Genomic DNA, 17,975 nt, shown 5'->3' on the forward strand with positions numbered 1-17,975 from the left:
TCAAGTTGCAGTTTTATTTTATGATGTTGAAAGAAAAGTATTATTTAATTTAATGCTATTTTATTTTTTATTTTTTTCTAAATTTAATTAACCCTTTGTTTTTTTCCCTAAATTTAATTAACCCTTTATTTGTAGCTGGGTTACATAGCCATTAACTAATTCACTCCCAGCCATTTTCACCGGAGCAAGGCCCTTCGCTCGCAGCCGTTTTACTGGATTTTGACTGATTTTGCAAGGCCCACAGGAAATTCTGTTAGATTGCTATATAAACATGGAACCCACCAAAAGAAAGATTAGACTCTCGTCTTTCAGCAGAAAAAAAAAGTTAGTTCATATCTTTTTCTATTCTTTAGAAATCAGCATTAGAAAATAGCTTTGAGCAATTTTCCAATTGCTGATGAAAAAAACGGAGAAATTGAGCTTTTTGTGAAAGCATACATTTCAAACATAACTTTGATTTACACAGCTATATTTTGCTTTAGTTACATCCCAAACATTTGAATAATGTTTTCCTTTTACAAAATAAGATAAACAACAAGACCAATAGAGCTTTTGATCACAAAGTAACAATTTATTTACACATAACTAAACTATTGAACTGTTGAACTATTTGCGCACATAAGAAACGGGAAGTCTTTCGGCTGCTCCCATGGCTAATCTGTTGAGTCCGGATCAAGATCGGGCTCACTTTTTTCATCATCTTCATCGTTGGTTTCAACCTCGGGCTAAGGAGTAACGCAACGTGAGCTTCGCAGAATGTGTGTGGAACCTGACGCTGTTGTGGACGTCACCGTCTGTCTCATCAAAATAGATTTTTTAAAATCCTTCTTTGACGATGTTTTTTTTCTTTTCAAAACATTCCTCCAATGTCGTTTGCCTTTTTTTCCCCCCGATCGTTCACCACGTTTTTCTCAAATTCTCACGCGTCTTCACAAGATCCCTCCAACTTCCGTTTCCTGACTATTTTTCTTCACTTCCATTCTTCGCCCGAGATGAGTTCTTACCAAATGCGCTACTGACCTCCAGTGGCCAGTTTTATTGCTTTAAAATGGGGTTTAAGCTTTGTGCGTTATATTTTAGATAGAGCAGAACCTATAGATGCCTCTTGTCAAAAAAAAAAAAAAAAAAAAAAAAAACGCTAAATACTTATAAATACGTTTTTGGTACAATGAAGCAATTAAAAAATAGAACGTATTCATACGTTTTTGGGAGCAAATGAGTTAATATCTAAACCCCCGGCAACAAAAGTGAGTACGACCCTTAGAAACTACGTACATACATAAATGTCCAAATTGAGTACTGCTTGTCATTTTCCTTCCAAAATGTTATGTGACTCGTTACAGGAGTGCTGCAGAGATTAAGGAGGTGGGGGTACAGTACACAAGAAAGCCCGCGAACAGTTTGCTAAAGACATGTCAACAAAGCACATGGATTACTTGGACGGGCTTTCTTGTGTACTGTCTTCAGAAGAGGTTTCCTCCTGGGGTGACAGCCATGCACACCAATTTGATGTAGAGTGCGGCGTATGGTCTGAGCACTAATAGGCTCACCTGCCACCTCTTCAATCTCTGCAGCTCCACACATACTAATTTTCATTGCCTTATGTCAAAGTGTCTTTTTGTCATTGTTGTCCCATGAAAAGATATACCGTAATGGCCCGAATATAAGACGGCCCTGATTATAAGACGACCCCCTCTTTTTCAAGACTAAAGTTTGAAAAAACACTTTTTGAACACCAAATTCATTTTTATGCAGAAAATAATTACAGTACATCTGAAACAAATGATTATAACAATATATTTGAGAGAAAAGGCATGCTATTTTGCCTCATTCAAATCTTAATATCTGAACATTTAAATATGTAAACAAAATTGCAATCACATTCAGAAATGAATGGCTTCTGGTTTTTGAAATGTAAATAAACCAATCTATTGTGATAAAACAACAAAATTGCAATAACTGCATTAACCATCAAAGTGAGGTCTAACTGTAACTGTAGTCTTGAAACAAATCTGAATAAGGACAATCATTGCAATAAAATAATGCAAATTGGTTAAACTTGAGAGTAGCTGAGATCTGTCATGACAGAACATTACTCCTCAAGTTCAGCATTCACTTCAATGATATCTGGCGTCATCTAGCGTCGTGAATGGGTATAATGTCTAAAGTATAATGTCTAAACCGCGAATATAAGACGACCCCCACTTTTTCAGTCTGATTTCAATGCAAAAAACACCTTCTTATATCCGGGCCAATACGGTACATAAATTTCTGCAGAAATGCAAGGGGTGTACTCACTTTTGTGATACATTGTATGTGGCAATATGCAACAACTGATTTAAACTGTTATCAAGCATGCGGTTAATAGGCATGAATTTAATTTAATTTAGATATTATCTAGCTTAATACCGATCTGTCCCGATGCAGCAAACATCAAATAAGTACCATAACATATTGTCGTCAGGTCCTGTGGTGTTTCATAACAGCAATAAAAAATTGTAATATATGCAGTATTCTTGCAAAATATATGAAACTCAAAAATAAATGGAAACATGAATACAACCAACACAAATATTTTTTTTTTTTCTTTAGAAAAACAACACTACTACAGAGATGATTTATGTGCATTCACGCTTTCATGTTGGAAGCTTATCCACATGCGAACTCTTTAAGCATGCATGGAATTTTAGAGACAATAAATAGGATGTTACATGATTACATTTTATCCAGAGGGGTGCCAAACATGTGATGAATATGAATTGCAGGGGCGCCACGATGGGACTATTGGTTTGCGTATTTGAACAAGCAACATAAATTACATGAACTATCTCACTGGGTTAAAAATAAATCAGAGTCCAGCATTTGACTCACACAGACACAAATGAAGTGAATATTCTAAAAAGTGGATCCAGCTGCTATTTTGGTCAAGTGGTCAGGAATGTTTGTTCTGTGGCACTGCTTCATGCATTGGGACTCATCATTCCGCGTCACATGGTAAACCATCCTCTATGGATGATGAGAGAAAAGATTTACCCTGGATTGCTCTTGAAGTTATTTTTAGCTGGAAAAAAAAAACACCCTCATCCAATACCTTCTATAAAAACTATCTCAATTGTTTTTGCTTTTGGAGGAGAGGACCATGAAATCTTAAGATATCTATGAGTAGTGTTATATTTATGAAAATAATAATGATATTAACATAGCTCTACTGCTGCACAGAATGAAGCAACAGAGAGCCTGAGGCAGCGTGCTGGAACGAAAACACAGTTTAGTTTGACTGATTGGAACTACAAATAAGATGACCCTGGATGAACTGCACAAGGCAAACTAACTTCATGATGCATTTGGGCCTCTTCAGGGTCAAATCAAAGTTGCTAGGATGACATATGCAATGAAGTCCAAAACAAACTAACTTTGCCATTCAGAGTTGGAGACTGCAATTGTAATTGAAGTGTGATGGGCAGTGATTAGACACCATGTAGACCAAATGTGCAATGGTTGGAGCAGGTTCCTGCACTGGGTTTTGTGTTAGTGCGGGCTAAAATGTTAACCCTTATTAACCATCATTAAACTAATTAAAACAACAGTTTAGTTGTCTACGAACAGACTGCTCCCACCAATGTGCTGACTCTAAATGATATCACAATCTTAGTTATGTTTGAGAAATGAAGAAATAATCAACTAGAAAAGAAATTGTGATTGTAGCTTTGCTTTCACAGGTAAACCCCTTGGGGTCACGTCCTGCTGATGTCTGGTCACTTCCTGTTGATATCAACTCACTTCCTGTTGCTTTGGAGAAATTTCAGGTCCAGATCCTGTTGATATGCTTTTGATTTGGGGACATTTTAGGATCACTTCCTGTTGATATAAGGTCACTTCTATTGTTTTGGGGGCATTTGGGGGTCACTTTCTGTTCATATTTTGACATATAAAGCCGTCAATGGCATCAAGTTACATATATGTCAATGGAAACAAAGTACATTGGCATCAATAGAATCGACATATATGCCCATCATGGGCATGGACGTACATGACCATCAATGGCAAGGACATACATACATGGCTGTCAATGGCATGGACGTACATAGGTGTAATTGGCATGGATATACATGGCTATCAATGTAATCCAACTACATTGGCGTCAATAGAATCGACATACATGGCTGTCAATGGCATTGGCGTACATGGCCGTTATTGGCAAAGACATACGGTATATGGCTGTCAACGGCATGGACGTGCATTGCTGTGAATGGCTTTAACTTACTTGTGTTAGGTTTTGTGTTTGGTTTCTCCTTGTGTGACTTGTCCCTGTGATTACCCATTGCTCTCACCTGTGTGTGTTTTCCCAGTGTATCCTGCAATCTGCATCCACCTGTGTTACCCAGCTGTTCCTCGTCTCGTTACCCCTTGTCTGCGTATATAATGACCCAGTTTCTTGTCACTCCTTGTTGCGTCATTGTCTGTGTCAGTGCCAGAGTCGATGTCTATCCTAGCCCTCGTGTTCCAAGTAAGTTTTTTGATACCCAGCCTTTTGTTAGTAACCTGAGTTTTCTTTGCTGCTGTGTTTTTGGGATCACCTCAGTTTTGGTTTGTACTTTGTTTTTTCTGTCGGCCTTAATTAATTCATTTTTTGCACCGCCCTTTTTGCCTCGCTTCACTTTTCCTGCGTTTGGGTCCTCACACACCTGCCCGCCCAGCAATCCCTGACAACTTGGGTGTCAGTTGAATGTCAATGGGCTGAAATAGTAAGTTTTTGGTAAAAAATCACAACCATCCATGTTTTTCTGCCATTGATAATGAAAGGGAAAGTTGGCTATTAGAAAACGAATGGAAACATTTTTGGCAAATTTTGGGGGAACCGTAGGTATTTGGCAAATTCTGTATACACCTTACTGCAATTTTTGATTAATGTGAATTGGAATACATACATGTTTTGGCACGAAAGGTAATTTTTGGAGGGTCATTTGAAAGATCTTCATCACACGAGAATTCTGGTCATTTGGGTATTTGAACAGTGTCGATGGGCCAAACGGTTTGGGCGCGTCGAAGAAATGCAATTGAAAAAAAAAAGGAATACCAGATGGTTCCTTTTACATTACACACAAAGCTACCAACAATTCAGGAGCCCTATGTTTGATTTGAAGCTATAGTGAAAATGTGCAGGCTTGTATGTTAATGATTAGGATGCACCTGACATTAGCTAATATGATATATTTTAAAACACATATATATATTACAGTTGCTACTAAGCACGCAAACTACAGTATATACTAAAAAAAAATGTACACTCAAGAGTTTGCTAGAATGGCAATAGCAGCATTATAAATCATATGGTGTCTTGAAGATGCAACTCTCTGACAACAATTCATTTTAGTGGTATACACATTTAAATAATCCTGGTTAAGGGTTACCAGTATATCAGGCTCTGCATGTCTGTACTTATCTGTGAAACACATAAAGCATGACCATGACGCCTAACACATTCAATAGTTAGGTTCAGTTTCCTCTAACTAACACGTGGGTGCAGTTTCCTACTTTGCCCTAATTCATGGCAGGTGGTGTGTATGTTTTTAATGTGCACATACTTGCACTCCAGCATCCGGCCCTGAAGCCGGGACCACTGTCAATGAATGATATTAAGTTATCGCAATCCTTTCATAAGTGCCCATCTTTCAGATTATTGTTCTTCTTTTAAAAAGTCAATCAACAAAACAAAAACAGTATTTTAATAACATAACGTACATACATAATCATGCTATTACTCTAATATGGAACGTTGCATCAAGTCCTGTTTTCTCTCAATATATTTTGTGGGATGTATGTGACATTGATAGCGCTGTGTCAGGTGCTGAGGTGTCAGAATTACTCATGGAAACATGTCAAACAACACACTCGTGAATATGAGCCAAGAATATGAAGGTGGAATGGAATGCTTCTTGAAGAGCAGACCTCTTGAGTGTCGTTGATGAAATGTACAGTAGTATGTGGGAACTGTGGACAAAGAGTAGACCTAAATTCAGATTGACAAAGAGCAGATCCTGGTGGTGTTCAAGCATCAATTTTAAAAAGAAAGCCATTTGTGATTGAAGATGATCATAGAACAATTACTGTATTTTATATATAATACAAAGTAAATCTATAAAACTGGAACTATTGATAATTAGTATCAATACTAATTATAGAAACTTCAAGGGAACCCCGGACTTATTCATTCATTCATTTTCCATGCCACTTATTATTCACATTAATTGTTGTCTTTAGGTCATGGCACAGCATCTCAATGGGTTTCAAGTCTGGACTTTGACTTGGCCACTCCAGAACGTGTATTTTTTCTTCTTAAACCATTCTGAAGTTAATTTACCTCTGTGTTTTGGATCATTGTCTTATTGCCGCATCCATCCACTTTTTAGCTTCAACTGTCTGACAGACAGTCTCTTAATGACTGCAAATTGTCCAGGCCCTGAGGCAGCAAAAAAGCCCCAAATCATGATGCTCCCTCCACCATGCTTCACGGTGGGGATGAGGTGTTAATGATGGTGAGCTGTTCCATTTTTCCTCCACACATGACGTTTTGTGTTACTCCCAAAAAATTCAACTTTGGTTTCATCAGTCCACAAAATATTTTGCCAAAACGTCTGTGGCGTGTCCAAGTGCCTTTTTGCGAACATTAAACGAGCAACAATGTTTTTTTTAGACAGCAGTGGCTTCCTCTGTGGAGTCCTGCCATGAACACTATTCTTGGCCATAGTTTTACATAGTTAGTGTGTGCACAGAGATATTGGACGTGGCCAGTGATTTCTGTAAGTCTTTAACAGACACTCTAGGGTTCTTTTTTTACCTCTCTGAGTATTCTGCGCTAAACACTTGGCATTATCTTTGGGAGAGAAGCAAACTCTCTCCGTTGGTAGACAACTTCTCTGACTGTCGATTGATGGACAGCCGGACTTTTAGAGATGGTTTTGTATCCTTTCCCAGCTTTATACAAATCAACAATCCTTGATCTAAGGTCTTCAGACAGCTATTTTGACCGAGCAGTGATGCACAATACTGCTTCTCATCAAGACATTTCTTACCTGGTGTGTATTTTATAGTGGACAGGGCAGCTTTAAACCACTCATCAGTGATTGGGCACACACATGACTTAAAAATTAAAATGGTTGGTAAAAAATGGTTTCAATTTTCTTTTTGTCTCCTTAGGCCAGACATGTCCAATGTCCGGGCCGGGGGCCAAATGCGGCCTGTGGTCATCTTTCATCCGGCCCCCAGCTTCTGTTATAAAATCAATAACGTCTGGCCCGCACACAGACTTAATAAATTGGTCAGTAATACTGCCACCAGCATATGAAGTAGCTTACACACTAAATGCTGCTCCTCATTTACCCACTAAAAGGCAGCAGCACCCTAAGCAACATTACCTCGTGTGACCCTTTACTTCCAATTTTCTAAAATGGCGACAATTAACAAAAAAAAAGAAAGTTGACTGCGACGGCCGACGTTTCAAGGATAGATGGAAATTGGACTGTTTCTTCACTAAAATACTAGGGCTGTCAAAATTATCGCGTTAACGCGCGGTAATTAATTTTTTAAATTAATCACGTTAAAATATTTGACGCAATTAACACACATGTCCCGCTCAGACAGTATTCTGCCTTTTGGTAAGTTTTACAGCAAGTTTTTTTGTGCTGTCTAACAGCGAACTCTTGTGGTCGCTTTGCGACATGGTTTATTGCTTTACTTGCCAGTTCAATATGGCTGCACGACGTCTCGGGCTGACGCCTACGTTGTAATGTTGTGCTTATATGATCCTTGGACAAGATTTGTCCGTAAGTATGGTTGTTGTAAAGAATGTACATATTATGTTAGTAAGCGAAATGTTATATTTTTTGTATGAGACGGTTTTTGTTTATGTTTAGTGAACCTGTATAGCGTGCTAAGCTAACGTTGTTGCTAATGCAATGCTTGTGTACTGTTTTTTGTAGTTTCACTACGGTCTAAAGAGGACAGTGGTTTGAGGCCATTTTATTAATAAATCAGATGAAAAAGGAAGAAGTCTGATTATTAAGGCGTCGTTCACTAGCTGTCTAGCTTTGGAAAAAGTAGACGCTTCGGAGTGAGGACAGCAAAGACAGATTTAAATGACAGTAGAGTGAAATGCCCACTACAGTCCTTATGTACCGTATGTTGAATGTATATATCCATCTTGTGTCTTATCTTTCCATTCCAACAAATTATTTTACAGAATATATATATATATATATATAATTTACAGAAAAATATGGCATATTTTATAGATGGTTTGAATTGCGATTAATTGCGATTAATTACGATTAATTAATTTTTAAGCTGTAATTAACTCCATTAAAAATTTTAATCGTTTGACAGCCCTATAAAATACGCAACAACTGTGTCTGTCTTATTTGCAAAGAGACAGTCGCTGTTGAGTTCAATGTGTGGCGATATTACCAAACAAGACACGCTGACATGTACGACAAGATTATAGGGAAGATAGACAGCGAGAAATTGAATTTACTTTAAGCTAGTTTAATTTCACAGCAGCAGTATTTCGCAAGAAAAGAGTAGAAAGAGAACGCCACAAAGCCGAGTTGTGAGATTGTTGAAATTATTAATTATGAAATAATAATAAAGTGAATGTGACACACAGAATGGCTTGCTAAAATTTGCTTGAATATATTGTTGTACGTAAAGGACGTCAGCCAAGGTCGGCCCCCCACATTTTTGCCACACCCAATCTCTTTGCATCCCTTTGCAAAAAGTTTGGACACCCCTGCCTTAGGCAGAAGGTTCACTTACTTATTTTCCCCCCATCTGTCATTGTTTGCATACTATCCTCATTAAAATATGAAACCCTATAAATGTTTGGGTGGTTTTAGTTAAAGCAGACACTGTATTTTCATTTGGTTCATTTTGACAAAAATCAACCAAATTTGATGGTGATTTTATGCAGAAATGTGAAAAATTCAAAAAGGTTCAGATACTTTTTTATACTGGCCAACCATAGCCTACATCATATAGGTCGGTCCTGTGGGGGAACAAATGAGAGGGAAATTGGATATGGCATCAGAAAGAGAGAACATCTTATATTACTCTTACAAAAGTAGTATAAGAATGTCCTGCTGGAAGCTAAAAGTGTCCATAAACGGTCATGGTATGCAGAAGAAATGATGTCAACAACAGTCTAGTAAATTCACATCACCATTGTCAGTGATGCAGTAAGCCACCTGTGTTGTGCGCTGATTTAGGGTGATCAAGTATAATGCTGTCAGCAGTATGGATCACTAGCACCAGGGTTTTCAATCAACTCAGTCGTGTGAGAGGTGGGTGTGTCCAAAGTGTCACTGACAAATGCTGAGCATAAGACCTCTGTGGGTTATTGAGGAGAAAAAGGGCGGAGTGACATGGAATGAAAATTGGAAGATAAAGAGATGGATGAAGCCGGACAGCAGTCACAGAAGGGGAACGGTCAGCGATAAGTCACATAACGACAAGCTGGGGAGGTGAGTGAAAGAGTTCAGTGACTACGGGAAGGACAAAACCGACTTGGACAAGGACTATTTTGTTCCAACACAACAACAAAACACCGAGGTGTGAAACTGTTGTCAGGCAAGATGAGCCTAAGGTAGTGAGTGAAAATCCTCAAGAAAGTAGCCTGAAGGGGAGGAAGGAAGAAATGAGAAACTGTGAGGATGCTGCATGACGCATGTTCACATGGGCTCACTAAATCCATTCACAGACCAGACCAGAAATGTAGTTGCATTAAATTAATTAAACAATAGAATAGAATGAAATAACAATAATTTAATTGATATTTTTTGGATGTTTTTTTAGTATTGCATTATGTGTAAGAAATACTTAACCAGATCAACGAATCTTTGACTTAACTCATAGAACCAGCTGATCAGAAATCTTCCTTGTCACAACAATGCTCATCCTCACTCTCCATCAACATCACAATTTTAAATACCCTCATTAAAGGTTCATGAGATTCCGTCTTATCAGATCAATTTACCTGCTACTCAACTATTTAGTCTCCAGACTGGAATACACAATGTAGGTTGCAGAAAGAACACATTTTTTTCGTGTGTGTGTGTGTGTGTGACCGTATTGATAATAAAATATTCATCTTCATTTATTTATTTATTCAGTCAGTCCAGCAAACTGGTTAAACCTTTTCAAATTGGGAATGTGGCTTGAATCGTAATTGAAGCAGAGGCGGGTAGAGTAGCTAAAAATTTTACTCAAGTAAGAATAGCTTTAATTCAAAATTATATTACTCAAGTAAAAGTAGTCGTCCAAAAATGTACTCGAGTACAAAAGTATTTGGTGAAAAGAATACTCAAGTAATGAGTAACATTGTGAGTAACTGCTTATATTTTTGTTGGATTCTTTTTTTGGTATTTTTATTCTGAGAGCAAAGTTATCTTTACGAACTATTGTTATATTGATACTGTAAAATAACCCATCACACAACCACATTAAGCTAAAGAAATACAAATAAAAAAAATATATATATTGAATTCTGACGAGGAAAAAGAAAATTAAATAAATGAAGCATTATTTATCCAAAGAGCATAACTGCCCTCTGGTGGAGAAAATAGTTCCGAGTTTGAATAGTGACGCGTTCCTTCATAATTACTATTTTGAAATTAAACGGCTCATATCTCGGTCAATCGGTGCCAAACAAAAACTGAGAGAGAGTTTAAATCCACGCTTTCAAGTCATGTTGAGGGCAGCGCTCTATATCAAATACTTCATTTTTTACAGTGCTTTAAAGACACCACATGATTTAACAGTCCGGCATGAAGAAAGAACGGCAAGCTTACATCTGATTGGTAAAATTGAGTCATGCGATTATTGTTGCGACGTCTCTTAAGCGAAATCGGTAGGGCTACCCTGGTAATATACATCTCTAGAGACTCTCAGCATCGCAAGCAAAAAAAAATTTAATATATAAGATTCATGAAACACTGGACGGGATGGTATTCTGTCCATTGTGCCAATGGATGGTACGCACATGAGGTTTGTTGAGAGTGGCAGGGAACTGTCCCTCAGGGATGGGAAGATGTCAATTTTGGGACAGGAAAAATATAATGACTCTTGTGTAGCCCAAAGTAGCGGAGTAAGAGTAGCGTTTTTTCTTCACAAATCTACTCAAGTAAAAAGTATTGCTTAGTAAAACTACTCTTAGAAGTACATTTTTCTCAAAATGTTACTCAAGTAAATGTAACAGAATACATGTAATGCGTTACTACCCACCTCTGAATTCACTTTAATACTTGGATGGCTACCAGATCATTTGTTTGGTACAAAGAACAATTAGAGGAAAAATGTTTTTGTTTGTTGTTCTTGTTAAGACTCCACTCAAGTAATTCAGTTTGTTCTGCATGGCGCATGTTGCTGTGAATGACAGTCAAATCCATCTCTGGAGAAACAGAATGATCAAAGCTGACATTTTGCTGCTTGGTTGTTCTTTTTTTGTTTTACATGTTTATCAAGGCAAGCACTTTGTCAGCCTTTATCACAGAGCCAGTTGTTAATGCATATCATGAGCAATCAGGCCCACTTTGGGTTGGAGGCTTCAGGAGAATTGAACCTCAATGAGTGCCTTATGATAATGTGCTTCAAGCAATAAAGAGCATATACAGTACCAGTAGATTGAACTATGCTATAAAGCATAAAAGTTTGAAACTGGATAAAAAGCAATCTGTTTAATGGAAAAGTTTTATCATAATTCCTTTACAGGATTTATAAAGTAATGATTGTGTGTTTTATTGTCTTTACATCATACAAGAAATGCAGAACAGAAAAAAGCAACACCGTAACTAACACAAGTAGGGAAAGAAATGTACTCTTGAATCAACTGAAACATTACGTGAACAACTGAAGTTCACTTAGACTCGTTCAAGCGTCATGACTGACAACCTAATCATGTGTTTTCATCTGCTTAGTCTCCTATTGATTTTACGTGTCAAACCCGCCAGAGCCTTCAACAGACAAAGTAATTTTCATGCCAGAATTTCAAGCACGAAAAACCCTAATGAATATTTCATATTTGACAGGCTAATATCCTCAGCCTGCATGTCATCAGCTTGTCAATGAGTGCCTTTTGTCCGTCGACTGACTGTAAACCGATTCTTTACATTGGGGCCTTCATTTAGGTCGGCAGGGTCAGCTTCAAGCACTGCAAACTACTCAATGGCAGCCTATTTTATCACTTTGCTTACACTTGCACTCCAGAAAAATTTGGCTTTGTCTTTCTTCAGCATGTATCCATCCATCTATTATTTACTTCATTCCAATTTCTCAATCAATATGTGTTGAAGATGAATATGATGCAAAAGCAACTTTACAAGTAACACTTTGTTTGGAAAAGAAAAAAAAAAACAACAACTGTGAAAGATGTATATTGCAATGAAATCCGCCTAGAGGCAAATGTGTTCTTCTGTTCCAGAAATGATAACAAGCTCCACTTAAGTTAAAAAAAAAAAAGAAGAAATACGAATAAGAAACATAGTTCTTCAATGGAATTCAAGTATTGTACACATAAATGACAATAAAGCTTGTCCATGGGTCTTTGCAGAACTCAAAACTCCGCAAAGGATTTAACCCTTGAACACCTGTGCCTTTTTTTCCCGAATTTACAAGCCTTTGATGTTGCCTTTATATTTTAAAGACAAAAGTGTTCACAATGGCCTGGCTGGGTCCCTTTTTTTCAGGAAACCATAACCTTTATGTCCAAAATCTTGTTTTCTTTACTGACCAATTACAATCAACATTTTGAACACAAAAAGCCAAGGAAAAAAAAAAAAAAAAATCAATTTTTTGGTCAAAATTTGTAATATTGATGTCCAATTGTGAACCAAACATGCTCAACGAAACGTTTTGAATCTTGATAATATTTATTCAACTTGTTTGGATAAATATTCAACAGAAAAAATGACATAGAATAGCTTTGTATTGATAATTCAACAGAAACAGCAGCTATGGTCATAGGCATTTTAGCTCTTTCTACGTATGGTCAAAACAGGTAATATACAGTAGACCAAGAGTGTAAAATAGTGAAAATATATATGGCGGAAAACAGACTAGGCTGAAAAAGCTGTTTCTGCTCTTGCACTCCGATTTAAAATAAACTGCTGTATTTTAAGCCAATAGAAGTAATGTGTTTGATAGAACAATATGTCTATATGCTGCAATAGCAGATTCATATTTTTAATTTGTCAGTTTTACCCTGGAAACCGCCGTTTACAGACGTAACACAACCACTTTTGTTTCAACCCAGCCATAAAAAGAAATTATTTTTATTATATTTATTATTCAAAATACCTGTCATTTTTAGCTTAGAATCATGTATTGATGTCTAATATTTAGTACAAAAAAAAAAGAAAAACAACACTTTAAAATATTATTCACTCGCATATTTTAAACTTTTAAACACATTACTTCTCAATGAAAAAATGGTGTCCTTAAAAGGTCATAGACATCTACCTCATAACTATAGTTTAATTGTACTTTTTTTTGTTACCGTCTCATTTTCCCCAATCTTTTAGATGATAAATAATTGATCCAAACAAACACTGTAAAAAATGTTTAAAATTGTGAATACATGAAAAAGAAAATGTTGACCACTCCTCGATTTCCGCGAGTTTTTGGATTGAAAAGAGGTAAGTGCGCGATAATACCGCGTTAAAATCGTGGCGTCTTTAATTATGCTCTCTTATGCTCTCAACTCCAGTAAGGGTTTTGCTGTTAAAAAAAAAAAAAAAAATTAAAAATGCCCTCCTGTTCAAAATTTTTCTTACCCCAGAAAATTGAGAGATAGATAGATAGATAGATAGATAGATAGATAGATAGATAGATAGATAGATAGATAGATAGATAGATAGATAGATAGATAGATAGATAGATAGATAGATAGATAGATAGATAGATAGATAGATAGATAGATAGATAGATAGATAGATAGATAGATAGATAGATAGATAGATAGATAGATAGATAGATAGATAGAGTGCCTTGCAAAAGTATTCAGCCCCCTTGAACCTTGCAACCTTTCGCCACATTTCAGGCTTCAAACATAAAGATATAAAATTTTATTTTTTTGTCAAGAATCAACAACAAGTGGGACACAATCGTGAAGTGGAACAAAACTTATTGGATAATTTAAACTTTTTTAACAAATAAAAAACTGAAAAGTGGGGCGTGCAATATTATTCGGCCCCCTTGCGTTAATACTTTGTAGTGCCACCTTTTGCTCCAATTACAGCTGCAAGTCACTTGGGGTATGTTTCTATCAGTTTTGCACATCGAGAGACTGACATTCTTGCCCATTCTTCCTTGCAAAACAGCTCGAGCTCAGTGAGGTTGGATGGAGAGTGTTTGTGAACAGCAGTCTTCAGCTCTTTCCACAGATTCTCGATTGGATTCAGGTCTGGACTTTGACTTGGCCATTCTAACACCTGGATACGTTTTTTTTTTAACCATTCCATTGTAGATTTGGCTTTATGTTTTGGATCATTGTCCTGTTGGAAGATAAATCTCCGTCCCAGTCTCAGGTCTTGTGCAGATACCAACAGGTTTTCTTCCAGAATGTTCCTGTATTTGGCTGCATCCATCTTCCCGTCAATTTTAATCATCTTCCCTGTCCCTGCTGAAGAAAAGCAGGCCCAAACCATGATGCTGCCACCACCATGTTTGACAGTGGGGATGGTGTGTTCAGGGTGATGAGCTGTGTTGCTTTTACGCCAAACATATCGTTTCGCATTGTGGCCAAAAAGTTCAATTTTGGTTTCATCTGACCAGAGCACCTTCTTCCACATGTTTGGTGTGTCTCCCAGGTGGCTTGTGGCAAACTTTAAACGAGACTTTTTATGGATATCTTTGAGAAATGGCTTTCTTCTTGCCACTCTTCCATAAAGGCCAGATTTGTGCAGTGTACGACTGATTGTTGTCCTATGGACAGACTCTCCCACCTCAGCTGTAGATCTCTGCAGTTCATCCAGAGTGATCATGGGCCTCTTGGCTGCATCTCTGATCAGTTTTCTCCTTGTTTGAGAAGAAAGTTTGGAAGGACGGCCGGGTCTTGGTAGATTTGCAGTGGTCTGATGCTCCTTCCATTTCAATATGATGGCTTGCACAGTGCTCCTTGAGATGTTTAAAGCTTGGGAAATCTTTTTGTATCCAAATCCGGCTTTAAACTTCTCCACAACAGTATCTCGGACCTGCCTGGTGTGTTCCTTGGTTTTCATAATGCTCTCTGCACTTTAAACAGAACCCTGAGACTATCACAGAGCAGGTGCATTTATACGGAGACTTGATTACACACAGGTGGATTCTATTTATCATCATCGGTCATTTAGGACAACATTGGATCATTCAGAGATCCTCACTGAACTTCTGGAGTGAGTATGCTGCACTGAAAGTAAAGGGGGCCGAATAATATTGCACGCCCCACTTTTCAGTTTTTTATTTTTTTAAAAAGTTTAAATTATCCAATAAATGTTGTTCCACTTCAAGATTGTGTCCCACTTGTTGTTGATTCTTGACAAAAAAAATTAAATTTCATATCTTTATGTTTGAAGCCTGAAATGTGGCGAAAGGTTGCAAGATTCAACGGGGCCGAATACTTTTGCAAGGCACTGTAGATAGATAGATAGATAGATATCAAAATTATATACATATAATCAAGCTTCTCAAACCCATACACCGATATACAAATGGAAAAGACTGATAGTGAAAAAAAAAATCAAATATAACATCGAAAAAAAGTCTTTGTCACACTATGTCACACAGCCCACTCTTCCGCGGTTTGCGCACTGCTCCCCATCCTCTTACTTGAGTTGATGAAAAAATGCATTAGCTTGCGCTAAATTTAGTTTTCGATTCATTCCGCACGTTTCAAAGTCGCTTGCTCAATCCAACCGGCCGTTGCTCGCTACCTCGCCTCCCTCTCCTTAGGTGGTGCCTCGCTCAGCAATTGATTAAAATGTTCACATTACGTCCGTCCTTAGTGACCTCACAATGGCCCCTGGGAAATGTCGTTTTCGTGGTGTTTTCAGTTTTGAAAAAGGACAAGAAATGTTGGAAATAAGGACATAAAGACATGTCCATGCAGCTTTCTTATGATTATGAGGGCAATATAACAATAAAACTCAATTGACACTATCTCCTGTTTTACTTGGTTGAATGACTTCAAGTAAAAACGGGCACGGACCTCAACTTCCGCACTTTGAAATGGGACCAACCAGTGGCACGTGGGTGATGTAATTACAGAGTGACAAGGCTTCAAAGATGATATACGTAAACGTGTCGCTGCAGACACGTCCGGTGTTAGGGCCCAAGTACACCAGATGCATGATCGTTGCGGTTCCGATCTGGTTCAGTGTTGACTGTGTGCCACGCAGTACGTCAAAAACAGGCAAATCATACCGGCTGCGCACGACTGCGGTCCGCCAGCTCTGTTCCCTCGTGAGCGCTCGCGTGAACGCGTGCTATAATGTGCCATTTAAAACAACGAAAAACACACGGAGTCTATACTCATCAGAGAAGCAGAGAGAGAGCACATTTTTTTCTTTGCATATTGATATTTTAGTTATGTCTGTCTCTTAATTCCAGATTGACTGCATCATGTTGAGAACGGGGCTCCGTGTGTGCGAGGAAGGTGGGCGGGGCCCTATTATGCCCTTGGTTGTGTCAGTGGGTTTATATCTTTGTGCACATTTACAATTTATGGCACATAACATCTCATAGATCTGTTATAAACAACTGTGAAATAATCTGTAATATTTATAAAATGGATAGCGAATTATATACTACACGAACTAAAAAACTGCGTACTTGGAATTGGTGTCTCAACACTGCAGATTCCTGTGCCCAGCGCAAACTGTTGGTTTTTCCATGAAAAGTCAAGAAAAATGTAGGAAAGAAAGAGAAACGTCTTGAATAGACCACCAGGTCAAAAGTTGTAGGTGTCTCTATTCTCTTTCGTACGTTTCCCCCTCGACTCTGTATACAAACCGAGATTGTGTGTGCGCCGGACACGAGAATTTCTGCGGTCGAACCACTTCCGGATACGCTGCTTTTTTTTTTTTTTCAAAGTTGTCAGCGCGTCGTGTGTTGGATATCATTGCCACAAAAACACACATAATAGGGCACCTTTCAGCTTCGCTTTTAATGCTGTCCTTATAATAACGATCTGCTGCATCGTATATCACTTTGTGACTTTCCACCTCCATGATGAAACGTTCTTCGTCCGTGTTCGCTGGTGTTTAAACCGTGAATAGGCAACTGGGCTGTTACGTCCAGGCCCATTTTGTCGGATGCGTGTCCGGCAAAAATAGAAAATAGCCTATACCATGGTGGTGGTGGTGATGGTTTGCAGTCAATCCGGAGCACTGACGCGGCCGGTATACGTTGAACAATAGGATATAATGGGAACGGATTGGCTCCGGCGCTATTTTTTACCGGAGTCGGACCGGAACCGCAACGATCATGCATCTGGTGTACTTGGGCCCTTAAAGGGTGAAATACTGTCAATTTAAATACTGTTATCTACTTCTACAATATAATGTCCAACACGCCAAGAATGAATAACTAATATGAGTATGATGTTTGAGTCTAAGTCTTGTACAGCTTGGACTGGCAGCCAGTCACAGAGCACATGAAAAGAGAGACACCATGATGAAACAGAACAGATTCTAAAGCACCTACTTAGTTTACTGTTTATGATTGATGGACTCTAATATATGTTTTAAAAGGGCAACATTTCTCGTTCCTAAAGCACAATCTTAACAGCATCCAACTGGTATCTCTTGACCTTGCTGCCATCCAGTGGCTCTTAAATGAACTATATGTTTATCCGTACGAGAACTATAGGGGTCACTGTAAGTCAATTTTTACATCCTCTATGTTTGATCGCGTTGTGATGAATCTCTTAGTAGAGGGGGCTACATGCAATT

At 38.0% G+C, this 17,975-nt stretch overlaps 1 protein-coding gene across 1 annotated transcript in view; it reads left to right on the forward strand.

Annotated features, from left to right (window-relative positions):
* The first annotated feature begins 10,820 nt into the window (after positions 1-10,820).
* The window catches only part of col9a2 (procollagen, type IX, alpha 2), a 28,842-nt gene continuing 21,687 nt past the window's right edge, over positions 10,821-17,975 (forward strand). Inside the window, exon 1 of the mRNA XM_057827323.1 lies at positions 10,821-10,850. The gene's annotated coding sequence lies outside the window, so the exon portion shown is untranslated. The remainder of the gene's footprint in view (positions 10,851-17,975) is intronic.

This window comes from Corythoichthys intestinalis, chromosome 22 (genome assembly GCF_030265065.1).
Source record: "Corythoichthys intestinalis isolate RoL2023-P3 chromosome 22, ASM3026506v1, whole genome shotgun sequence".
NCBI classification, from domain to species: Eukaryota; Metazoa; Chordata; class Actinopteri; order Syngnathiformes; family Syngnathidae; genus Corythoichthys; species Corythoichthys intestinalis.